The following is a 27,506-nucleotide window of genomic DNA, read 5'->3' as shown; positions in this document are numbered from 1 at the left end:
ACTCCTTTCTGTGGCATCAAGATCAATGAGGAATTTTGCTTGCTGCATGTTACACCCTAAGTTCATTGCATTCACAAAGCCGAGTTGGCATGAAAGAGGCAGCAAAAAGGCCAGCTTCTGAAGGGTCCTCTGCAGGACATTAGAGCCCTGGGTTGGCTCCAATTCTGCCATTAACTAATGCTGTGACAATGCCCTGCCCCCATCCACTAGGCTTCAATGTCCTCTGCTGTGAAGAAAAGTGACTGGACCAAATGCATGCCAAGAGCTGACCAGTTGCAGAAGCCAGCTATTGTGCAGTCCTAGATAAAGGTCGGCGTCATCAGTGATCTTACATCCTGGCCATGTGGTAAGAGTTGGATCTGGTTTCAACCAGGGGGGGAGGAGAAAGGAATATGCATCTTCCAGGATGTCTAGCCACTAAATCATTACCAGCGTTGTGGTAGAAAATGTCACTTATTGACACTGTTGCCATAGCAACTGGAGTGTCATTTGGCACTTGGGTTGGAAGAAGCTGTCAGGGGCTGTAATTTAAGAAAAACAAATTTTTCTTTCTCAGTGTGTTGGCTTAATTCTCTAGCCAGCCATCTTACCAATCTAATAGACAACCTCAGAGAACATGCACTAAATAGAAATAGCTGTCACACCTGGCCATCTCCCAGTTGTTATGGTCACAAAAGGACAATATCTGACAGTTCTGCTGTGGAAGTAACTTCTCCATTGTCCATCTTCCCCAATTGGGCCTGACTTCTGATCTGTAAGTAGTATGGAAGAGGTAGGGATTATGTCAGGTGTCTTTCAGCATAACCACTCTAGCTGGGGGGTTGCAAATTGGCTGCTCAAAGCTCAAAGACTGTGGCTATGCTGCCATTGCCAAGTGCTACTTGGGCCATGCTATATGAGTATTCAAAGTAAATATTTGAAGTTATGTGTGGAGAGACAGCTCAGTCAGTAAAGGACTTGCTGTGCTCAGGAACTAAGTTATACCCTAGGAACTGTGTAAGCAAGCAGGATGTGGTGGTACACACTTGTGCCCATGGAGCAAAAGTATCCTCAGGGCTCACTGGCCAGCCAGCCTAACTTACTTGGTGAGTTCACAACCAGGAGAGATCCTGCCTGAAAAACCAAGGTTGGTGGTATTACCGATGAACAACACCCAAGGTTGACCCCTCACTTACACACACACACACACACACACACACACACACACACACACATGCACACATGCACACACAGATATGAATGTATACCCCTCAAGAACATGTACCAAATGAACACCTGTGCACATGCACATACACACACATATACAAATGTATACATTTTCATGTGTGTCCTCAGGAATATACTCAATACATGCCAGTGCACACATGTGCATGCACACACTTATACACACTTGGAGTTACTAAAATAATCATATTATTCACAACATAACACAGATTTTCGGCTTCTGATCAAAATAAGCCAGTCGGTAAGGACTGTGCTGAAATCCTTCATGGTGACCCTTAGCTGAGACTGAATAAGTGTTTTCTCTGTAGGAATAGAGTGAGTCCTTCAGTCCCCACTGTGTCCACCACTCCTAAGTGCAGGTTAATGTCAACTCATTTAAAATCTACTTCTGGTCAGCTTTTCTAGTGCCCATCCTCACTTATCCCTGTACCCATGCTCCCAGCTTCTGTTATCTCTTTAAAAATTTGCTGATTTCTATTTTATATTTTACCAATATCTGTCTGTGCAACAGGTGCAGTGCCCACAGAGGCCAGAAGAGGGCATCAGACCCCCTGGAACTGGAGTTAACTAATGGTTGGAAGCCACCATGTGGGTGCTAGGAACTGAACCCAGGTCCTGCTCAGCAAGAGCAACAGTGCACTTAACCTCTGTGCCATCTGCTACCTCTCAAGAATCCTGGTGTGTGTGTGTGTGTGTGTGTGTGTGTGTGTGTGTGTGTGTGTGTGTGTGTGTGTGTTTCAGGATCAAATATATCTCTTAGGGATTGCTTCTAATCTCTGTCTTATTTTGGCTCTCCAAAAGCCATGCTTCCAGACCTGAGGGTCCCAGCTCCCAGCTGACATCAATTGATAACTGCTATATAGCCAATGGCTGGTCAGAAAGATGGAAGAGGGGCTTTTAGATTGTACAGGTAAGGACATGGGGGAGAGAGGTAGGGTGGAGGGAAGGAGGGAGGGAGGGAGGGAGGGGGAGAGAGAGAGAGAGAGAGAGAGAGAGAGAGAGAGAGAGAGAGAGAGAGAGAGAGAATATGAATCACCATGAGTCAGAGGGAGAAGGATCCAATGTAAGAGCTGCAGGAAAGAAGGCCACCAGCCATGTAAGAAATCAGGAAAATGGCCTTGGTGGCCACTCCCCTGATTGGGTCTGGGGTAGCAGAGATGAAATGCTGACTTAGCAAGTTGACTAAGGAAAGTTGTGTGGGGAAGTAGAATGTATGCTAGCTGCAGGGACGATTAGAAATCTCCAGCCATTGAGCTCCTCAAGGCATATCAAAATTAGCTGATGTATGTGTGCCTTTCATTTGTGAATCCAAAGAGCTCTTGGGCAGGTGCACAAGTGTGACACTCCCCCCCACCACGAGCCAAAATGGTTAAATTAATTCACTGCTACCTATCTGTTTCTTGTGTTGTGAGGTTCATTCTTTGTGATATTGTGTATAATTTCTACAGAACTGAGATAGACTCAAAATGACCACAGCTAGCATTCCTAAGGTGGATGCAGACCCAGTCCCCAAGACAAGGAAGAGTAAGAGCCTATCAGAGAGGATCTCATGTTAAAAACCAAGATCAGGCATTAGTTAGGGAAGCAGAAAACCGGCCTGAGTAGGGCCACAAGCCTCTTCCGGTCAGACCAGCACAGGGGTAGCTAGGGCGCAGGGTCAGCTGACACTCGCCAGCTACCCACAACACCCACCACAGGATCTTAAGACTTCTGGTGAGTGGAACACAGCTTCTGCTCCAATCCAATTGCGCGCGGGACCTGAGACTGCATTAGTTAGGGAAGCAGAAAACCGGCCTGAGTAGGGCCACAAGCCTCTGCTGGTCTGACCAGCACCGGAGTAGCTAGGGCGCAGGGTCGGCTGACAACTGCCAGCTACCCACTACACCCGCCACAGGATTTGGAGACTTCTGGTGAGTGGAACACAGAGTCTGCTCCAATCTTTAAACAGTGACAACGATAACAACTAACCCCAGAGATTACCAGATGGCAAAAGGTAAACGTAATAATCTTACTAACAGAAACCAAGACCACTCACCATCATCAGAACCCAGCACTCCCACTTCACCCAGTCCAGGGCACCCCAACACACCGGAGAAGGTAGACCCGGATCTAAAAGCATATCTCATGATGATGGTAGAGGACATCAAGAAGGACTTTAATAACACACTTAAAGAAATACAGGAGAACACTGCTAAACAGGTAGAAGACATTAAAGAGGAAGCACAAAAATCCATTAAAGAATTGCAGGAAAACCAGACCAAACAGGTGATGGAATTGAATAAAACCATCCAAGACCTAAAAAGGGAAGTAGAGACAATGAAGAAGACCCAAATTGAGGCAACGCTGGAGATAGAAACACTAGGAAAGAAATCTGGAACCATAGATGCGAGCATCAGCAACAGAATACAAGAGATGGAAGAGAGAATCTTAGGTGCAGAAGACTCCATAGAGAACATCAGCACGACAATCAAAGAAAATACAAAATCCAAAAAGATCCTAACTCAAAACATCCAGGAAATCCAGGACAAAATGAGAAGACCAAACCTACTGATAATAGGAGTAGATGAGAATGAAGATTTTCAACTCAAAGGACCAGCAAATATCTTCAACAAAATTATAGAAGAAAACTTCCCAAACCTAAAGAAAGAGATGCACATGAACATACAAGAAGCTTACAGAACTCCAAATAGACTGGACCAGAAAAGAAATTCCTTCCGACACATAATAATCAGAACAACAAATGCACTAAATAAAGATAGAATACTAAAAGCAGTAAGGGAAAAAGGTCAAGTAACATATAAAGGCAAGCCTATCAGAATTACACCGGATTTTTCACCAGAGACTATGAAAGCCAGAAGGGCCTGGACAGATGTTATACAGAAACTAAGAGAATACAATTTCCAGCCCAGGCTACTATACCCAGCCAAACTCTCAATTACCATAGATGGAGAAACCAAAGTATTCCACGACAAAACCAAATTCACACATTATCTTTCCTCGAATCCAGCACTTCAAAGGATAATAACAGAAAAAAACCAATACAAGGACGGAAACCACGTCCTAGAAAAAGCAAGAAGGTAATCCCTCAACAAACCTAAAAGAAGACAGCCACAAGAACAGAACACCAACTCTAACAACAAAAATAAAAGGAAACAACAATTACTTCTTCCTAATATCTCTTAATATCAATGGACTCAACTCCCCAATAAAAAGACATAGACTAACAGGCTGGCTACAGAAACAGTACCCAACATTTTGCTGCTTACAGGAAACTCATCTCAGAGGAAAAGATAGACACTACCTCAGAATGAAAGGCTGGAAAACAATTTTCCAAGCAAATGGTAGGAAGAAACAAGCTGGAGTAGCCATTATAATATCTGATAAGATTGACTTCCAACCCAAAGTCATCAAAAAAGACAAGGAAGGGCACTTCATTCTCATCTAAGGTAAAATCCTCCAAGAGGAACTATCAATTCTGAATATCTATGCTCCAAATACAAGGGCAGCCTCATTCATTAAAGATACTTTAGTAAAGCTCAAAGCACACATTGCACCTCACACAATAATAGTGGGAGACTTCAACACACCACTTTCACCAATGGACAGATCATGGAAGCAGAAACTAAACAGGGACACAGTGAAACTAACAGAGGTTATGAAACAAATGGATCTGACAGATATCTACAGAACATTTTATCCTAAAACAAAAGGATATACCTTCTTCTCAGCACCTCACGGTACCTTCTCCAAAATTGACCACATAATTGGTCACAAAACAAGCCTCAACATATACAAGAAAATTGAAATTGTCCCATGCACCCTATCAGATCACCATGGACTAAGACTGATCTTCAATAACAAAATAAATAATAGAAAGCCAACACACACGCGGAAACTAAACAACACTCTTCTCAATGATACCTTGGTCAAGGAAGGAATAAAGAAAGAAATTAAGGACTTTCTGGAGTTTAATGAAAATGAAGCCACAACATACCAAAACTTATGGGACACATTGAAAGCATTTCTAAGAGGAAAACTCATAGCTCTGAGTGCCTCCAAAAAGAGAGAGCACACATTAGCAGCTTGACAACACACCTAAAAGCTCTAGAACAAAAGGAAGCAAATTCACCCAAGAGGAGTAGACGGCAAGAAATAATGAAACTCAGGGGTGAAATCAACCAAGTGGAAACAAGAAGAACAATTCAAAGAATCAACCAAACGAGGAGCTGGTTCTTTGAGAAAATCAACAAGATAGATAAACCCTTAGCCAGACTCACTAGAGGACATAGGGAAAGTATTCTAATCAACAAAATCAGAAATGAAAAGGGAGACATAACAACAGACCCTGAAGAAATACAAAACACCATCAGATCCTTCTACAAAAGGCTATACTCAACAAAACTGGAGAACCTGGATGAAATGGACAAGTTTCTAGACAGATACCAGGTACCAAAGTTAAATCAAGATCAGGTTAATGATCTAAACAGTCCCATATCCCCTAAAGAAATAGAAGCAGTCATTAATAGTCTCCCAACCAAGAAAATCCCAGGACCAGATGGGTTTAGTGCAGAGTTCTATCAAACCTTCAAAGAAGATCTAATCCCAATTCTTCACAAACTATTCCACAAAATAGAATCAGAAGGTACTTTACCCAACTCATTCTATGAAGCCACAATTACTCTGATACCTAAACCACATAAAGACCCAACAAAAATAGAGAACTTCACACCAATTTCCCTTATGAACATTGATGCAAAAATCCTCAATAAAGTTCTGGCTAACCGAATTCAAGAACACATCAAAACAATCATCCATCCTGACCAAGTAGGTTTCATCCCAGGGATGCAGGGATGGTTCAATATACGAAAATCCATCAATGTAATCCATTATATAAACAAACTCAAAGACAAAAAACACATGATCATCTCATTAGATGCTGAAAAAGCATTTGACAAAATCCAACACCCATTCATGATAAAAGTCTTGGAAAGATCAGGAATTCAAGGCCCATACCTAACCACGATAAAAGCAATCTACAGCAAACCAGTAGCCAACATCAAAGTAAATGGTGAGAAGCTGGAAGCAATCCCACTAAAATCAGGGACTAGACAAGGCTGCCCACTCTCTCCCTACCTATTCAACATTGTACTTGAAGTCCTAGCCAGAGCAATTAGACAGCAAAAGGAGATCAAGGAGATACGAATCCGAAAAGAAGAAGTCAAAATATCGCTTTTTGCAGATGATATGATAGTATACATAAGTGACCCTAAAAATTCCACCAGAGAACTCCTAAGCTTGATAAATAGCTTCGGTGAAGGAGCTGGATATAAAATTGACTCAAGCAAGTCAATGGCCTTTTCTGTACACAAAGGATAAACAGGCAGAGAAGGAAATAAGGGAAACAACACCCTTCTCAATAGTCACAAACAATATAAAATACCTTGGCGTGACTCTAACTAAGGAAGTGAAAGATCTGTATGACAAGAACTTCAAGTCCCTGAAGAAAGAAATTAAAGAAGATCTAAAAAGATGGAAAAACCTCCTATGCTCATGGATTGGCAGGATCAACATTGTAAAAATGGCTATCTTACCAAAAGCAATCTACAGATTCAATGCAATCCCCATCAAAATTCCAACTCAATTCTCCAACGAATTGGAAAGGGCAATCTGTAAATTCATCTGGAACAACAAAAAACCTAGGATAGCAAAAACTCTTCTCAAGGATAAAAGAACCTCTGGTGGAATCACCATGCCTGACCTAAAGCTCTACTACAGAGCAATTGTGATAAAAACTGCATGGTACTGGTATAATGACAGACAAGTAGACCAATGGAACAGAATTGAAGACCCTGAGATCAACCCACATACCTATGGTCCCTTGATCTTTGACAAGGGAGCAAAAACCATCCAGTGGAAAAAAGACAGCATTTTCAACAAATGGTGCTGGCACAACTGGAGGTTATCATGTAGAAGAATGCGAATTGATCCATTCCTATCTCCTTGTACCAAGGTCAAATCTAAGTGGATTAAGGAACTCCACATAACCTGAGACACTGAAACTTATAGAGGAGAAAGTAGGGAAAAGCCTCGAAGATATGGGTACAGGGGAAAAATTCCTGAATAGAACAGCAAAGGCTTGTGCTGTAAGATCGAGAATCGATAAATGGGACCTCATAAAGTTGAAAAGCTTCTGCAAGGCAAAAGACACTGTCAATAAGACAAAAAGACCACCAACAGATTGGGAAAGGATCTTTACCTATCCTATATCAGATAGGGGACTAATATCCAATATATATAGAGAACTCAAGAAGGTGGACTCCAGAAAATCAAATAACCCCGTTAAAAAATGGGGCTCAGAACTGAACAAAGAATTCTCACCTGAGGAATACCGAATGGCAGAGAAGCACCCGAAAAAATGTTCAACATCCTTAATCATCAGGGAAATGCAACTCAAAACAACCCTGAGATTCCACCTCACACCAGTCAGAATGGCTAAGATCAAAAATTCAGGTGACAGCAGATGCTGGCGAGGATGTGGAGAAAGAGGAACACTCCTTCATTGTTGGTGGGATTGCAAGCTGGTACAACCACTCTTGAAATCAGTTTGGCGGTTCCTCAGAAAATTGGACATAATACTACCAGAGGATCCAGCAATACCTCTCCTTGGCATATACCCAGAAGATGTTCCAACCGGTAAGAAGGACACATGCTCCACTATGTTCATAGCAGCCTTATTTATAATAGCCAGAAGCTGGAAAGAACCCAGATGCCCCTCAACAGAGGAATGGATACAGAAAATGTGGTACATTTACACAATGGAGTACTACTCAGCTATTAAAAGGAATGAATTTATGAAATTCCTAGGCAAATGGATGGATCTGGAGGGCATCATCCTGAGTGAGGTAACATACTCACAAAGGAACTCACACAATATGTACTCACTGATAAGTGGATATTAGCCCCAAAACTTAGGATACCCAAGATATAAGATACAATTTGTTAAACGCATGAAACTCAAGAAGAAAGAAGGCCAAAGTGTGGACACTTGCCCCTTCTTGGAATTGGGAACAAAACACCCATGGAAAGAGTTACAGAGATAAAGTTTGGAGCTGTGAAGAAAGGATGGACCATCTAAAGACTGCCATATCCAGGGATCCATCCCATAATCAGCTTCCATACGCTGACACCATTGCATACACTAGCAAGATTTTGCTGAAAGGACCCAGATATAGCTGTCTCTTGTGAGACAATGCCAGGGCCTAGCAAACACAGAAGTGGATGCTCACAGTCAGCTATTGGATGGATCACAGGGCCCCCAATGGAGGAGCTAGAGAAAGTACCCAAGGAGCTAAAGGGAACTGCAACCCCATAGGTGGAACATTATTATGAACTAACCAGTACCCCAGAGCTCTTGTCTCTAGCTGCATTTGTATCAAAAGATGGCCTAGTCGGCCATCACTGGAAAGAGAAGCCCATTGGACTTGCCAACTTTATACGCCCCAGTACAGGGGAATGCCAGGGCCAAGGGGTGGGGGTGGGTGGGTGGGGGACTGGGGGGGGAGTGTATTGGGGACTTTTTGGATAGCATTGGAAATGTAATTGAGGAAAATACCTAATAAAAAAAAAACCAAAATCAGAGTCAGAAACACAAGGTTTAGCAACAGAGTTGGAGGCACAGCCTTTCTATGTATTCTCTCAAAGCCCTGATGTATCTCCTCTCAGGTACTAATTTTATTGGGAAATTTTAGCATTATTTAACTACAGCAGTAGCATCTACATTCTGATACTTGTTATTCTAGCTTAGCATCCAAATGTGACTTTGGTTTAAGCAGGGAAACTGCTCTGGGCCAGAAATCTTATAGTTAAATAGGCAGAGACCTCTCTGTAAACTTGGAATGGAGGTGACTCAGAAATCCCCACTCTGTGACCTCCTAGGTATGACCTGGAAGGAGTCACCATTCCTTTACAATAAAGATGAAGATGATAAAAAGCATCATCCTCATCTCTGCATGAGGACAGAGGTGCTTTGCTGCTGTGTCCACATGTTGCCTTCCACAGAACTGGTCATTTCCCCCACCGTGTTCTTATTTCTGACCACTGAACACTTGAAATTCCTTCTCATAATAAGAGTTTTCACATTGCTTGTGTGGTAATCATGTTCAATCCCCACAACTTAGACACCTTACAGATGAAGACACAAATCCATGACCTGTCTAGCAACTTGTCTCAAGTCAGAGCTGAGATACCAACCATCTATCTGCAAATAATGCAGTCTTCAGGATGGCTCTACAGAACTCCTCCAAATACTCCAACAGCAGTGAGAAGCATCTATGGAGGGCAAGCCCATCCTTTTGGATGCCTGAAGAAATGAAGCTCTCTGTTTAGAAACCCAACAAAGATCTGTGGCTTACAAGATGACTTTTAATTGTATTTTTCTATAAGGCCAGTTTGTTTTTTGACAATACATGGATAGTTTTTTTTTTCTCTCATTGAACTGAATTACTCTGAAATTTGTATACTCACCCAAACTTTGACTTCTCCAGAATTGCCAGACATAGTATAAGTGAAGGAAATATCTATGATGCTGAAAAGGAACCTATCACCACTACTCTCCTGAAATTATATAGTTTTGTGTATGTGTGTGTGTGTGTGTGTGTGTGTGTACATGTTCATGCACACAGGTGTGTATACACATGTGCACATGCATGCACATGAGAACATGTAGGTACATATGTCTACATGCAAACCAAAAGATGACCAAAGGTGTTGTTTTCAAACACCATCTACCTTGTTGAGACAGGGATTCTCACTGGCCTGTCACTCATCACGTAGACTAGCCTGGCTGGCCAGCAAGCCTCACCCACTCCGGGATTATACTGACTCTGCTTCCTCATCCCTGAATTACAAGCATGTACTACCACCCTAGGGATCGAACTCAGATCCTTATATTTACATCACAAATGTCTTACAACCTGAGCTATCTCTCCAGCAATTTTTCAAAAGACTCCTTGACTGGAATTTGTTTATTAGTAAGAAAAATCAGCACATGCATTAGTATGTATCTTAGCATTAGATAAATATATCTATAGAAACCAAGGATCACGATAAGCCATGAAATTTAGCCCTACCAAATGTCCTTTTAGACTTTGAAACAGAAATTTGCATGCAAAATATGAGCCATATTTGTTGGCAAATGTGTCTTCCATTGAGTATCAACTATTGCCCAAATCTGTTACTCTCACTTTCTTTTTCCTTTTTACTCATCCTTACTCACCAATACGACTTTGGCAATGGGTCAAGAGGCCTACAAGAGAGATGGATGTTTGAACTGGCCACTCACACTGTGTAACTCACTTTGAAACCAAACAAAAGTCACTCCCCTTTTTTTCTCACCACTCTAGGAAGCTGTCTTGTGCTCCTTACCAAAACAGAAGAAAGACAATAGAAAGAGTCAGTGTTCTCATGAAAAGGGCAGGTCACACAGGGTGCAAAGGCACAGAAGCACTAGGATGCTGCCAGGGCCTGAGCAGGAACACACTCCAATTGCTCTAGTTCAGACCAGCCCTGCTGTGGTCAGAGAGTGGAGGGAGACAGAGCAGTGATTCCAGCCAGGATGTGACACTTGAGACTAACCATTCTCTCAGGATAAATTCTCACAATGTTTCTCCTTTGAAGATGGCACGCGGCATGTACACCTCCTCTTAGAAATTCAGGGTTAACTATGCATTTCTGTACGTCTTGGCCACTTAAGAACAGGATACTTTCATAATCTACCCTATCTCCTTGTGTCGCTTTTAGGAATTGAGACACTTACCTAGGATATATGGTGTATTGGTCAAGTGAAAGGTACCATCGAGATTGGAACTATAGAAGGTAGGAGGGGCTCCCCAGGCCCTGGACACCTTTCCTGGGGTGGGGGTGGGGGGTGCTGCTTTCAGTTTTAAAAGGTTTGGTTTTTGCTTTTCCACTCTAAGTCCCCAGACATTCCAGCAGGGTCTTCTGAGGTGGGACGGATGAATCATTTCTTTCTGGTCTGTTTTGGAGTGAGTTCTCAACAGTGAGGCAGCCTAGAATGGAACTTCAGCAAAATAAAAATAGCTGATGTGGGCAAGGATTGTTTTAGGAGGCTCCCTCGGCCCTTGAGAATTCAGAGTCCATGCATTGTGTGCAGTCTCTTCCTCCCATTGCACAGCAGAGGATCACTGGCTACCCAGGAAGCACCAGGGAGGGAAGTTGAAGGTAAAAAATCGAAGTCCAGTCATGAGAATCATGGGAACATTGAGTCCTGACATCTACATTTAATAGCCTTTCTAACACTTAGGAACTTTTCTCATTTTAGTGTGCTTTACCTACGTTTATACATTGATTTTTCTCCTCCTGGAAAATTTGTATTTAATTTTCATTTTGTCAGCATATAAGACCTCTGTTATTCTCCCCAAGGATGTCTACCTTCTAAAACAGCCAAGTGCCAGGCAATTGGGAGGAACTGGAAGAGCACTTCTGCATGTTTTAAATATGCTTTTTTTGAGGTAAGGATGCCTCTAACAGACTGCACTGCCTTAATGACAGATGTGGACTCCAGATGTGCCACAACACAGATCTAGGTTCGTTTAAATGAATGAAGAATGAGGCGTTGACAGGGTTGAACTTGAATATGAACCTGATAGGCATGAGTCCATGGGAGCTTTGGGTCACTCTGCAGAATTTTAATTCTGAGTAAAAGGAAGAAAAAAAAAAAACATGTGGGTAAAAACAAAGCTGGGTAACTTAGAGGAGGCAGTTTGCTGGCGGTCTTGCTGCCACTCATCATTTTCCTCAGTCTGCATGTGTGTGGGTGAAACCCAAATGGCCTATTGCTGAAGAACAGGAAAAATGCATGCTGAATGTTTTTGATAAATAAGCGCATAAAAGTATAATTTTCTGTTGCTTTTTCTCCTTCTGAGATGTGTCTTCAGTAGGAGGTTTGCAAAATAACTGCCTAAGACTCATGGGAAAACCAAAAAGCATTACAGATGGATATTATGTCCCTCCAATATGAATTATTTTATATCATATACTAAGTCCATTAAACAATAGCTATGGGTTCCCTATGACAACTTCATACATATCACAATGAGTGTCTTCTATGTGCCTTTAGTGTGCTAGATAGCTAGGTTTTTTTTTTCTTATTTTGTAATTATGTTTATGTACAGGAAACTTAGCAGTATATATTTAACCCAGTTTAGAGTTAAGTCCTTTGGCATTTGCATCTACTAGCTTGGATGTGCAAGCCACATATTTAGGATGCAGGGTATTACCTTCCCAGTGGCAGCAAATCTCTCATTCTATCTGTCATAATTGCCCTGATAGCTCTCACCAGCTTACCCAGAGGACCACTGTCCTTGAGTTAAGGCAACAGTGAAGACACCTGTAGTGCACATCCTCCTGTGGACAACCTGCCCCAGCCCGACCTTCCCCTTGATGATGCAGTAAAGAACCCCTATCTTGCAACACAGGACAGGCAGGAAGACCACCAGCTCAAAGGGGTCTATGTCATAGGTAATCAGCAACAGCTGAGCTTCCTTGTTCTCTACTAAGGTGGTGACTGTATTGACCCCTGCTTAGAGGACAGGTGGTCTCTTAGTTGGGACATCCCTTTTTCCAGCAGCTTTCTTCTCAGCATGGCCTGTACCTGTGGGCAAGCCTAGGCAGCTCAGTAGCTGTCAGGGGTGTAGGGCCTGTGAACTGGTTAAAAGCAGAAGGTACTTTGAGCCTTATATAAAAGATGGCCTTTTGACACTACAGACTGGTGTAGGGGAGCCATTTGACAAGGCCAGTGAGATCTCTTTGGGGCTGGATGTCTGCTCCAATGCAGAAGATTTAGGGCTTTTCTCAGAGGACTCATCATGTATTTGGTCTCCTGTTTCTTCAACAGGGTAGAGGCTATGGTACCTTCCTGTCTTGGTCTTCTTTCCTTTGGTCATCTTGCTCAAGTGGAGAAAGTGATAGTAGATATTTTTAAAAAGAAAAACATGGAAGAAAGTGGGGGCACATGGTTTAAGCTCCCCCCATACACACACCTGAAGCTTAAGAAAAAAGAAACTCAAAGCAGTTATTTTAAATGTTGGGCATGAACCCAAATCACTGTTATCTTAAGCAACAGAACAGAGCTGCCCTGATTCCCCAAGTGTTGGGAATTCAAGCACTAAGGGATACAAGATGCTAATGAACTCACTTAGAGAATCCTGATACACTGGCATTTGTGACCCAGGGATGGATGACTTATCCCAAGCTGTCTGTTATTCTCAGACTCTAGCCTGCAATCCTGTCTTTTTGGATGGCTCTCTCCAGTATCTAGCAGTCTGACTATCTATGTCTTTATTTTAGTGGGGGATTTACACATGGCAACTGGTATACTAAATGCTTACAATATAATAATAATAATAATAATAATAATAATAATAATAATAAATAACAATAATACCCTGTATTTATTATTTGTGAGGTATTGTTAAAAATATGATTGTAGTTTCATTTTTTTTTTAGAGTAGACTTTCACTCTATCTTTGACAAGCAGGTTTTTGTTTGCACTTTACCTATAAGGATACAGTTAAACAAATAAAACTATTAACTAATTTACTAATGTTTTTCTAATGAATTGGTGAGCTAAGACTCAAACCCCATCCTTAGGATTTCAAAACTCCCACTCCACATTGGTTTGAAACACAGATTCTGACTGAGTCCTTTAGAGTGATGTCCATGACTCTACTTGACTCTTGACCATGAAGGAACACTGCCTACTGGCTTGCTCCTCGTAGTTTGTTTGTCCTGAATGCCTTCTTATGCACCGCTATGGTCACCTGCCTAGGAGTGCCATTCCCACCATTCTGAATCACTACTAATTAAGAAAATGTTCCCACCAGCTTGCCTACAGGCCAGCCTTGTGGAGGCATTGTTTCAGTTAAAATTTTATCTTCCCAGATATGTCTAGCTTTGTGTCTAGTTGACAAAAAAAAAAAAAAAACAACCAGAACATTTAACCCGTTTTCAAATTGACACACATACCAACCTTGCCTTTCTTTTTAGTCTCTAAAGTGGAACATGATTGTTACAATCATAATAAAAATATTCCAATTTTTAAAAAAAGTTCTTATATTGAAAATATTTTTATACAATATATTCTGGTCATGACTTTCCCCTCCCCCAACTCTTTCCAGATCTTCCCCACCCAACTCCACACTCTTTAGAAAACAAATAAGGATGTAAACAAAAAAGGAAACAGACCAGAATTAAAACAAAACAAAAATAACAAAACAAAGTACAAGAAACACACACATAGAGAAACAAAATCCAAAAACAAAATCAGAAGCCGAGGTATATAAACAAAAGACCCACAAAACAATGCCCCAAAAGTAACACAAGACAAAAGTCAACAAAAGTACCATTGAGTTCATTTTGTATTAGTTATCTACTGCTGGCCATAGTATCTGCCCTTAAGTATGTTCAATGTATCCAGTGAGATACTTTTAAAAGTCCCATGGTATTTAAAAAGTCAAACATTTAAAAGTCCAAAGTCTTCTTAAAATACTCAAAATCTCTCTAAAATCCAAAGTCTCTAAAAGTTTAGTCTCTCAACTGTGGGCTCCTGTACAATCAAAACTGCTTTATATACTTTCTGACTTAAAAAAGAAAACCTGGGTAACCATGACAATCAGGTCAAACCAAACGTCAACAGTGTAAAAGGTTCTTTGTTCAGTGTCCAGGACCCACTTACAATCCCTTAGGCTCCAAGGGTCCTTTCTAGGTTCATTTTGCCAACTTTGCCATTGAGAGGACACACAACTTATCTCCTAGGCTCAGGACAATTCTACTCCACAGCTGTTATCCTTGTGATTGTCCTATATTACTGGCATCTCCAAAATCCTGGGGTCTCCGCTGCAGTTGGGGTACACCATCACCCAGCAGTCTTTCCTGGGTTTTCTTCACGGACTGCCCCTGCCACACGGTATCAAACCACAACTTTTCTATATGCTCATTCTCAATGCTGGGCCTTCTGCTGCAACTGAGGCTGTACCTTCACCAATGACATCCCCGTACAGTGCCAAACTTCAGCTACAGTCAAAACCAGACCGTGTGAAAGAATCTTACGTATCACCCAAATTTGGGTGTCAGCATGAGGTACAGATTTAGCCCTCTCTGGACCACAGCTTCTGCGTGCTGACCCCAAGGGTGTACTTCCCAAATGATTTGCCTCTGATTCTGGTCTCTTGTTAACTCCAGCCAAGCCAATTCTTCAGCTCTAGCTGAATAGAACCATAAAACATGAAATGAGCCCTGTAGTCTTTAAAGGAATCTCAAACTTCCCTGTGAATCGTCAGGACTCTACTATCTGCATTTCTCTCAACATTCTTACCTTCCAAGCTCCTGAACAAGAGCCTGCTGGGGTCTGAACAATCAATGGCTTTTCTAACCCAAAGTTTAAATGCTACCATAATCCTTCCAAATCATAGGGTCAGATCTGTCACAGCAATACCTCATGACCTGGTACAAATTTGCCTTAGCTTTATTTTGTTATGATAAAGCACCATGGCCAAATCCACAATTCTGTAGCTCATGGGGACCATGGCAAGTGCACAATGTATGTTCTGCAACATACATTGTGGGACAATGTGATGATACCTCCAGTTTCCTGATGTTGGAATGCTTAGTGTGCCTCACCCAGCTTTGTTTTAGTATGCCTAAAAGCCAGTGATTCCAGTTCTCTGTGATTCTTGAATTCAATCAGTCTAGCATGCATATTTCATATGACATATGATTTAATTCCATAAAGTTCTACACTATCACTATTAGGAATCATTTGCAGACTGCATGCCTGGCTTACTCTGGCCATCAAACACTACCCTGAGACTCAATATCTAATTCTGCGCATTGGAAAACTCAGATTCATTTGATGGGGTTTATGTGTCTCCCTCCTCCAGCTACAGCATGTAATTGATTTCCTTTTGTTTGTTCATTGTTCTTCAATGTCCATTCACACAGGCCATTTCATTTTATTCATGGGCAATAATTGTGTTTATTCTGTTTTGCTAAATGGGGATAACCTTTTTTCCTTTCCCTTCTCTTGAAAAGATCTCTCATATGGAAGGAAAGACGAGGTGTTCTATTGATTCAGATTTCTAATGAGAGAAAAAAAAAAGAACCATTAAATTGGCTGTTGGTGTGAGCTGCATTCCACATGCCTTAATGTAAAAGCTGACAGCTGCTGCGGGTGACACTCTGGTGGAGGAAGGTCTTCTGATGATAACATTTGCAAAAAATGTCTTAGCTCTGCACGGATGTTTGAGACTCAAGGATAGTGGAAACAGTTTTCATCTTTCAGTGATTGAGACTCTTGTCCTGACAACTTAAAAGAAAAGTACTGATTGGGCTGTTCCAGTGAGTATGAACACTTGTGACCCCCCATTTCACAAAAAGAAGTCAGTGATTGACAGTAACCTTTCCAGATGTTTAGCAGCATCAGTGTCATGGGATGATTGTAGCATCACCCTATACATTCAAGCCTGAAAGATGTAAAGTGGAACCTCTTTCTTGCCTTTGGCTTTATTCTGCTGGATTCAGGGTAAAATGAAGGATCTGAAAATGACTCTCATTTCAGAAAGAAGAAATCTTTGGGGCTAAAGATTTCACAGGCAACTACTCCCAAGGGCTTAGTAATCAGGCTAGCGTGAAGCCAGACTATCCCTTGCTTCAAATTTGGTTCACCATCCAGTAGCAACCTTTGATGGGACCTTGACCCATCTTCAAACCCCATGATACACACAAATCACCTGAGAAGGCTTTCAATTGCAGACTCCTAGGTCTTACTTCTAGAGATTCTGATTCAGAATGTCTGTTATAAGGCCAGTGAACTTTGTATTCCGTAGCCCTCCCAAGTAGTTCTGACATAGGTTGACACAAGAGACACACTGAGAAATTCTCTCCCTTCATTCCGTATATCAGAGGAGTTTTATGAGAACAAAGCAAATGTAAGATCAGAATGTATTTTGAGCACTTTCAAAGGAAACCAGAATACCAAAAAAATTAGAGGTCACAGTACAACCTCGTTCCCTGCCCCAGGCACCGACAGGAGTGAAAACCTCCCTTCTTTGTGTCAAAGGAAAGCCCGGAGTTTTCTCCTAGCACCCAGGAGTCTACAAAAGGATTTCCTAGGTGACTTTGATTTGTTGGGGCTTCACTCCGCTGGAAGCAAAATTGGTCTGATTACGAACAACTTGCCACAAGATGAAAGCCCTTTTCTCAGCCGTGAGGGGGGATGTCATGATGTGAGAGGGCTCGCAGCACAATGCAGGCACTTGGTGAGATGTGCACGCTGGAAAGGAAGGGAGCAGGGGTTTTGTGCCACACAGATCCCAGGCATTATGTTCATTTATAAAAATTACATTAGGTAATTAAATGTCTCAAAAAAAAAAACACAGATGGATAAAAAAAAAGAAAAGAAAAAAGAATTTTTTCACCCCTTCCCTAATGTTAACTAGGTTAAACATATTTAATGAACTAGTAGAATTCTAGAAGATTAAGTATGTAGTAGGCACAGAGAAGGAAAATGAAGACATTGCCATGCACAGGACCCTACTGGCCCTCAGTCCTGTAAGGAGTGTGCACTCTCCTGGGGATACCAACAAGTGATGTTCAATTATGATCCAAGTTAACGTGAAATATGCTGGAGAAATGGTGAGTTGCCTAACACTTTGCAGGCTGGGTGTAGGAAAGACTCCCCGGAACAACCGGCAGCCAATGTACTACCTTAAAAAAGAACAAGAATCATCTGGGTCATTTAGATACATGCTTTATCCACGTCTTTGAGCTAATGACTGCCTTCCTTTGACTCCCTGCTGAGCATGGGAAAAATCTCTGAGGTCCCTGTACCATATCTGGCCCAGCCATAGTAACAATAATGAACATTCTATTGTGGGATCCATTATTCAAAAACTATATCAATAAACTGTTTCAGTGCATCTTCATCTCCCATTTCTGAGTGGGGATAATTGAGGCTCATCTGCTTACCCCAATCCTATATTCAGCTACTATAGAGCTGGTTTCATTAGCCTTAGATAGAACATTCCTGCAGAGGATCATAACAACACCAAACATGAGCTTTGCAATGTTTATTGAATAAGTACAGTTGTTCCCTTCTCTAAAGTTATCCACTTTCCACGGTTTCAGTTACCTATGGTCCACCATGATCCAAAAATATTAAGCAGAAAACTGTCAGAAATAATACATACATTTCCATTTGCATGCTGACCTGAGGATCAGGATGTAATCTCATGCTATCCCACTTTGTTCCATCTTGAAATTTTCAACCTATCCATCCTGTGTATGTGACTCACTCGTGAGTCATTTGGTGGCTATCTGTAGAGGTTTATCTCAGCCCTTCTGTTCAACTAACCCTTACTTAATTTGGTAATGGCTCCAAAGCACAAGCGTGAAAAGCAAGAAGACACCAAGGCATAGAGATTAATTGTCCAGTTTTCAAAATCTCATAGAAACCAAACCAAATTTCTGAATTCCATGCTAGCAAATTATCTACCTCCTACACTCTACTACCTAATACAGAGTGGTGAGAATGCTCTATTCTAGAGACACTCGTTATGAATGTAAGACCAGCTTGTTGTTTTCAACATGCTGGCAACTCAACAGAACACTTTGAAGAATACTTCAAACTGCAACAGAAAGCTCCTAATTATTATCTCTTGCCTAGTTTGGGAAACATCTACTGAGCATCTACTGTATACTTAGAACTTTAGGGGTTATTAAGTTAACTAGAAAATATATCAGCTAAATGTAATGGAGGAAACAACACTCCATTGGGGTATAAGGAAATGTAATTCTCTTTTAAATAGGGTACTTCAGACTTCCTGAAGAGATAACAAGAGATTGAGTCTTGTGAATATCTGAGAATTCCAGCTAGAGGGGAAAGCTCCAACGTGAGTGCTTAGCTATGTTAGGATCAGGCAGGAGGCCAATGTGTCTGAAGTTGAACAAGCAAAGGAGAAATTTGGGAGAGTTGGGGTAGAGAGCTTAGGCAGACAGAGGGATCCTATGAAGTATTGTACAGATCGGGACTTTTATCAAAATGGGACAAATATCCTCAGGCCGTTAGCTGTTCTTTCTAGAGACCAGTCAAGAGCAAGGAGCAACACCAGAGGGAGCCCAGTTATGAGATTATTCTAGTGTTCAGTTTTATGGTAATTCCTGAGAACATGAATGCCCATTCCTGACCCAGATCCTCTATGTCTCCTGCCCTGCTAATGTCACCTTTATCTCAAGACAACTCTTGCTATCACACTCAGACCAAACACCCAGTGAAAGAATAGTCTGTCTTTATTTTTCCAAACAATGAGCCTTCTCCACCAATGCCCATAGCAAGTTTATTTTGGTACTCTTTGGCCATATCCCGAGTCAACTGCACTCTTCTCAGTCAGCCACTGCTGAGGAGAATGGGATTAGCATAAGTACATTACACATAGAACTAACCTTTCATTTGCCTGTGGATCAGACATATTGTATATGAGTGTTGGAGATCACAGCAAAGTCTGAATTGTATGAGGAGGAACGGGGTGCAATGGGAGTTGACTCAACTCAGATTCAGGCAAAGGTGGGTGTGGTGTAATCAGTGGTATTGCTTCCACTGGGTTACAAAGGGTGAGGTCATTATTTAATTCTTCATAGGGCATTTATCACAGGCCAGTCTGATTGCCATGTTTCTAGACTGGCTTGTCTTATAGCTACTGCTAAAAGTACATGAGATAAGGTATTTGCCTTGTGTGTGCATGTGAGAGTTTGTGTCTGTATATGAGGGTCTCTCTCTCTCTCTCTCTCTGTGTGTGTGTGTGTGTGTGTGTATGTGTGTGTGTGTGTGTGTGAGTGTGTGTGTGTACTCCATATTGATATCAGCTATCTTTCTCAATTGTTTTCTACCTTTTTTTCTTGAGCAAGGTCTCTCACTGAACTTAGAACTTGCTGATTTGGCTGGAGTGGGGGAAAGGGGCTAGCAAGCAAACATAAGGATCTACCCATCTCTGTCACAGGATATCTGATCACACTGTGAACTCGAGATTGTGTTATTTACTGGGGAAAACTGCTTCTAAGTGTAGTGTGGCTCAGCCCGGGCACACACCTTTAATCCAAGAGCTTTCTGTTTATTATAAATAAGATTGAATGAAGTCAACCATAGGCAAAGAGGTGGAGCTAGCAACCAGTTGATAGGGATTGAACATGGGGAAAAACCATAGATAGTAAGAGGGCGTAAGGAGGATGGATAGAGGGATGCACAAGAAGTAGAAGGGAGCAATATTCATTTTGAGTGGGGTTAGAAATAGTGTGGAGATGGAAATCTTCCTTTTGGGTCATTATTTGAGAAGGAAGGTGAGCTAGGTGGTTTTTCTGCCTTGCTGAGCTAGCAGGCTTTCACTCCAACATCTGGCTCCCAAGTCTTTATTGATAAAACTGAAAGATTGAGATTTTGTTAAAAACAACAAAAATATCCCATACTTACCATGAACACAGGAGTTACAGATGTGCACTACCAAGCCTGACTTGTACATGGGTACAGGAGGTCAAACCAAGGCACTCCAACCAATGCATGACAATCATTTCCCTGGATAGCAAGCTATCCAGCCCTATTTGCTTTTTTAATAATGCAAATTAAGTGCATTTGTCATCCTCTTAGTCATTCTCTGTATTATTTGTATTCAAAGACCCACAGTCAATAACTAAGTATATAGCCTCTCCTGGGATAGCTCCTGATTTCAAGTTCAAGCTTTTCTGGAGGTGTTATACCTTTCCCTTTTTTCACAGTTCATTTTTCTAACTATTAACCTAGTTAGTACAGATTTTGTTTCCAAAGGATGTGCCTAATTTTATAGCTACATCACTAAACATAACTTTGAATTTCATTCATCTCCTTTGTCAATAAACATGAACTGGGCAGATGTGGAAAACACAGCAACACTTGAATTCTCCCAAGTCTCTGGTGCAGTGAAACTCACCTTCTGACCCAGCAGTCAGCTCTAGGAAAGGAAAGCCACAGCACATGAGAAATATTTTAGTTGGTGACACGAGCTAAAGAGACCATGTCAGAGCCACTGGGCTTCTACATTCAGTGATCGTTGTTTGTAGGTTATTTTTTATTATGAATATTATCTCTATAATTTTGCTAGGTGTTTGCATGCATGTGGTGTGTGTGTGTGTGTGTGTGTGTGTGTGTGTGTGTGTGTGTGTGTGTGTGTGTGTGTGATGCAGACACATGAATGTGCATGTGGACATAAACTGGCCCATGCAGAGTTCAGAGCAAAATGTTGACTATCTTCCTTTATCACCCTTATGCTTTCTGCCTCATTGTCTAGGAATCTATCAGTGAACCAGAAGCTCACTGCTTGGGGGTGGGGAGATGCAGGTGCCTCTGTGAAAGTCATAGGAGGATGTTGGATGTGGTCCTCTGATGCTCTCTGAATTACTCCCATGAAATGAGGTCTCTCACTTAAGCTGGAGCTCACCGTTTCTCTCCTAAGCCCCAATGACCTTGTTTGCCTCTTTTCCCACCAACACTGGGACTGCAAGTATGTATGCCTGGCTTTTTCTATGGGTTCTGGGTATCTCAGATCCTTATGTTTGAGTATCTAGTTGGTCAGCAAAGTCTCCTGAGATCTGCCTGTGTCTGCTCTATAATGCTGGGATTACAGGCATGGGTAGCCATACCCAGCTCTTTTATATGAGTGATGGTGACTCAAACTCGGATCCTCATGCTTGCAGAACAAGTGTTCACACCCACTGTGCCACCTCTTTGGCCCCTTGTTAGCTGTTTTTAAGGAGTCATTACTACATATTATCAAGAATCCTCTTACAAGTTGAAGTAACCTTTCACATCATGGCATAAGTTATTTTTCAGTGAGTGCTTCTTGCTCATCCAAACCATTAATCAACTGTACAGGTAATTTCAGTGTTGGCAGGTCTCTACAAATCTACAAATGAAATTCAAGTGGTAATGATTTTGGAGTATTAATAGTAACCACATGTTTTCCAAGTGAAACTAATGGCAAATTTTTAACAGCTTACCATTTACATATGCTTCAGCATTTACCTTCTTGCTATTTTTGAGTGTATGAATCATGATAAGAGCACCTTCCCATCTCATGTACTGCAGAGAGTGTTTTTAAATGAGGAACTTACAGGGGCTGGGGCATGGCTCAGAAGGTAAAAGCACTTTGATACACAAGCATCAAGATCTGAGATTCCCCAGCACCCATAGAAAAGCCAGGCATGGCTGCAACCATAGTGTTGGTGGGAAAAGAGGCAGCAGGGTATCAAGAGCTTGTTGGCCTGCCAGCTTGGGAGAGAAACAGTGAGCTTCAGCTTAAGGAAGATACCTCATCTCGTGGGAATAATATAGAGAGCATTATAGGACCACATCCAACATCCTCCTGTGACTTCTGCATAGGCGCCTGCATCCACACAATCCTCCCTCCCTCCTCCTTTGTCCCCCTCCTTCTCTCTCTCTCTCTCCCTCTCCCTTCCTCTCCCTTCCTCTCCCTCTCCCTCTCCCTCTCCCTCTCCCTCTCTCTCTCTCTCTCTCTCTATATATATATATATATATATGTATATATATATATATATATATATATCACATCACACACACGTACGTACATACACACAAACACAAGGTCACAAATTTTAGTTTTAAAGGTCAACTCTGATGTCAATTTTTATATATGTGTATTCTTTTTCACGTGTGACTCTCTACTGTAAATTCCTGGTAGAAACTTGAAGGAACTAGGGAAAATTTCACCATAATTGAGATTCTGAATTACAATGAATGTGTTGCCTGAACATGGATCCTGATGAGCCTTCTTCACGTCACTTAGTATAGGTTGCACATGACCTCACTATGTTGCCATTCCACCATACTCCCCTGTGAAGCAGGCATGTGGTAGTTGCTCCTTCAGAGTCTTGTGAGGATGAAATGATAACCCACATAAAAGTGATGAAACAGATTCTATTAAACACCAAATCATATGCTCGCAAAGTATACTTAAAGATGTATTGTTACTCCTTTGTATTTGATACCCTTGTCAAATTGACTAAATGAGTGACAAATAGTCTTCAGATCCAGTGGTCACCAAAGAGAACAAGCAATGACAAATCTCAACACCTGAGAAGGATCCTAGATTCAAGTCCCACCTACTTGGTGCTATGAAAGCTGAAGAGAAATCACAGCTGCCTGTCTCTGTGTCAGCATGCACACACAGTCACTTAACTCTTCTTAAGCTTAATCAACATGCCATTAGCCGCATAACATTTCTGAACCAGAGCGTAATGTGATTTGAACACTTAGGTTCATAGCTAGTAGGTTAAAGAGAACTAGAAGATGAGTGCAAACTCTCCTCATGTTGTGGGTGGAGAATCCAGATTCAGGAAGCCATAGACACAACCAATGCTGAATCTCACTCATTCCATAGTAATGTTTCCACCACTCAGGTCCTCCTTGGGTATGAAACAGTTAGATTAGATCTTCGCTGATCTTTCTAGTTAAAAAGTAACAGGGCTGTTCAGCCTTTAAAATGAAGTACTCATGCTCGCTTCGGCAGCACACATACCAAAATTGGAATGATACAGAGATTAGCATGGCTCCTGTGCAAGGCTGACAGGCAAATTTGTGGAGTGTTCCATATTTTTCCATCCAGAGACTGCCCCACCATGGGATCCATCCCATCTGTAGATACCAAACCCCAACACTATTTCTGGTGCTAAGATGTGCTTGCAGACAGGAGCCTGGTATGGCTGTGCTCTAAGAGGCTCTGCCAGCACCTGACTAAGACAGCTGCAGATACAGCCAACCATTGTACTGAGCCTGGGGTCCCCAATGGAAGAGTTAGGGGAAGGGCTGAAGGAGCTGAAGGGGATTGCAAACCCACAGGAAGAACATTATCAACTAACTGGACCCCTCAGAGCTCCCAGGGACTAAATCACCAACCAAAAAGTATACATGGGCCGGTCCATGGCTCCAGCTACATATGTAACAGAGGACTGCCTTATCTGGCCTCAGTGGGAAGGGAGGGGCTTGGTCCTATGGAGGCTTGATGTCCCATAGAAAGGGAATGCTAGAAGGGTGAGGCATGAGTGGGTGGGTGGGTGGGTGAGCACCCTCTTAGAGGCAAAGGGGAGAGGGATGGGGTGAAAGATATATGGAAGAAAGACTGGGAAGAGGGACAACATTTGAAATGTAAACAATTAAAATAATTTTAAAAATTAAAATGAAGTAGTCATGCTGTGTATAACAACATGGATGAACCTGCATCCATGCTATGTAAAGCAAGCCAGTCTCAGAAAGGTCATCACAACATCATGTTATTGTGAGATCTCAGAAAGTCAACGGCATTAAACAAAAAGTAGAATAATAGGGTTTTTTTTCAAGGTTTAAGGACAAGAGCTGTTGAGAAAACGGATCATAGTATACACATTTTCATTATGTGTATAAATGTTTTTTCCTGCATGGATGTCTGTGCATTATGCGCTTGCCTTGTACCTGTCGAGGGCAGAAGACGGCTTTATATCCTTTAGGACTAGAGTTACAAACTGTTGTGATCCATCTCGTGGGCACTGGGGATCAAACCTCGTTCTCTGGAATTGCAGCCTGCGCTCTAACTGCCATGCATCTCTCCAGAACCCAAGAAAGGCATCAGGACAGAGACCATGTCTATCTATCTTGTTCATGCCATACCATTCCTGGAATTCTTGAAAAACCAACAATATTAATAGTGACTAAGAATGATTCTCCGCACTGGGCAAGTGCCGCATTGTAGGTGCTGGGAACTAAGTGAGTCAGGCTTCCTTAGCTCAGGCAGCAGTGGAAAAGCCTAGATCCAGACAGACATTCTCAGCCAGCTCTGTGACCAAATTCTGTAACCCTTGAGTATGGCAGTCCTTGTCTCTATGCCTCTGTCTCTTTATCAGTAAAAACAAGGAAGGAAGATGGTTCAAGGGTCCTTGTGAGAATTAAATTAGCTAATTCATGTGAATTATTTAATAGTACAGTATAAAACACAAAGTTAACACTCAATAAATGCCCAATCCCTGCTTCGTTTCAATGCTGCTTTTCTCATACCTCCAGCCCAGTAAAGGAGACTTGCCAAGACCAAGATTTGGGGTAGAGAAAATTGAGACTGCAACATCTTAAACAACTGGATATTTTCTCCAAAATTATTACCTGTAACTTGGGAGACCTGTAGTTGAACCCTAGAAATGAAAACCATAATGGCTACATGTGGCAGCTAACCACCCAGTTCTGGAGTTAGCCTGGTAAGTTTGAGCCAGGCTCTGAAATTCCTAGTATGGGTCATTATTGTGTAGTAAAACTTTTCCTGGGGAGATGCAACACATATCTATTCATCTTATATAGGAAACCTATGGCAGACCAACATACCAGTAATACTAAAGTACAATGTAGTGAACCATGGGTTTTACTGAAGTTACTTATAGGAATATGGGTGAGGGCTTACTTACAGGAGCAGAAGTGACACCAGAGCCTACCCCAGTATGGATGTCAGGTCACAAAAGTTAGGAAACTTGGAGCACCCTGCATAGCCTGCAGATGGCTCAACATGTTGGAAAGTGTCTTATCCAAGTGACTTATCTTCCACACAATTTGGCTGTTCTCTGCCTCCTCAAGTCAGATGGGCTGGTCTGAGTCTTCTTTGTATCCTGGATGAGAATCTGATTTGCAGCTTGGCTCTTTTCTTTCTCTGAGAGGGAGTCTCAGTGCTTATTCTTTACTCTGGAGGGAAAGGGCCTAGTGAGTCTGGTCAGATTCAGGAACTTCCTGAGGCTATTTCGAGTTGTTTGCCTTTGTGCTTAAGGAGTTTCACTACAGGATGAAATGTTTCAATTTCCTTGAAAACTGTTATCCAAAGGTCATTTAAAAGGTTTTAGAGTCCTTATGTCCCAAGAATAATAGACGATATGTCACAAAGGGGTATCCAGCTTTATTTTTTTAAACCTATTTATTTTTTAAATATTGTATTGAAGAGATTTGCTATTGTAACATTATATTTTATGTAAGGGGACACACCATGCTTAGATGTGCTGGTGAGAATGCTTTATTCTTTTACATTAACTATATGTATTTATGAGAGCTTCCATCTGAACATTGAGCCTGGGGACTGGCCTTCAACTCCCTACATGTTCTCATCTTTGCTACCGATGGTAATGGTTATAGTCAACTTCAGATACTTATTCCAAAAGCCTCCCGAAGCTGAAAGTCATCCTAAGTTCTGCTCTCTTAACTTCCTAGACTTAGCCACTCACCTGCCCTCCTAAGTCCTGTGCATTCTACCTTGCTATCTCATCATCACCATCCTGCTTTGAATTCAATTCTGATAAGCCCCAAATCTCTTTATTTGAACCACTTCCAATCTACTGTACAAAGAAGGAAAGCCTTTCTAGTGTGCAGCACAGAACTCACCTGCAGTTTGGTGTGTCAGTGTGAGACTCCTGCAGGAGAAAAGTTCTCTCTGAAATGAGGAAATCATTCCTTGAAGAACAGTGGAATGTTTTGTTTTGTTTTCCTTCATGGCTTACTGAAGGATTTACTGTTATAGTCTTCCAAAATAAGAGAAAAAAATGGGTTAAAAGTATCTTGTAGAAAAGCCATTAAATCCAATCTCAGAGAAGCCTTTTCTATACCTCTTAAGGGTGCCTGGAGGGGTCAGAAAATGAAGATTTTCTACCTGGATTCATGGATTGACCTGTCTTACAGTTCCCTCTAATGTTCTCTTCTGTCCACAAAGAGATATGGGCTGAGTCCTAGGGAATGCTCAAAGGTCACAGTAGCTCTCCCAGTGAGAGAAGTCCTTGAAAAATGCTGTTATTATCTCAGCATGGGGATTCTTTTCATATTACTCAGTATTTAATTAAGACCCAGGGATATGCAGGAAGGAGGCAGACAGTGTGATTCCTTTTATGGAGCTGAACACACATTCTAACCTTGGGATACCTTCTTTGGGAAGGCTTTGAGGTGATGTACATATTGAAGGCCCAGACTGCTGTTGTCCAGGAAGGCTAGAGTCCACTATTTCCAAATGAGAAATAATTAATGCATAGTCCAAACACAGCCATTGGAATTTGCTTTATTTATTTAGGGTATGTTCTATTATACATTAGCTTAGAGTAAATTGGGGCAGGGGAATGAGTGAACTAGAGTACTTTAGCCAAACTAATGTTTCTCCCATTACCTCCTATTACTAGAA

The 27,506-nt window shown here is 41.7% G+C and overlaps 1 non-coding gene across 1 annotated transcript; it reads left to right on the top strand.

Moving 5' to 3' along the window:
• The first annotated feature begins 23,833 nt into the window (after positions 1–23,833).
• Positions 23,834–23,937, top strand: LOC115029939 (U6 spliceosomal RNA). Its single transcript, XR_003835499.1, has one exon. It is a non-coding gene; the product is annotated as a U6 spliceosomal RNA (small nuclear RNA).
• The last annotated feature ends 3,569 nt before the right edge of the window (positions 23,938–27,506 follow it).

Source organism: Mus caroli, unplaced genomic scaffold, assembly GCF_978045245.1.
Source record: "Mus caroli unplaced genomic scaffold, Mus_caroli_1 scaffold_19, whole genome shotgun sequence".
Classification (NCBI taxonomy): domain Eukaryota; kingdom Metazoa; phylum Chordata; class Mammalia; order Rodentia; family Muridae; genus Mus; species Mus caroli.
Note: the sequence above shows the minus strand (reverse complement) of the source record. Positions and strands in the feature narration are given on the sequence as shown.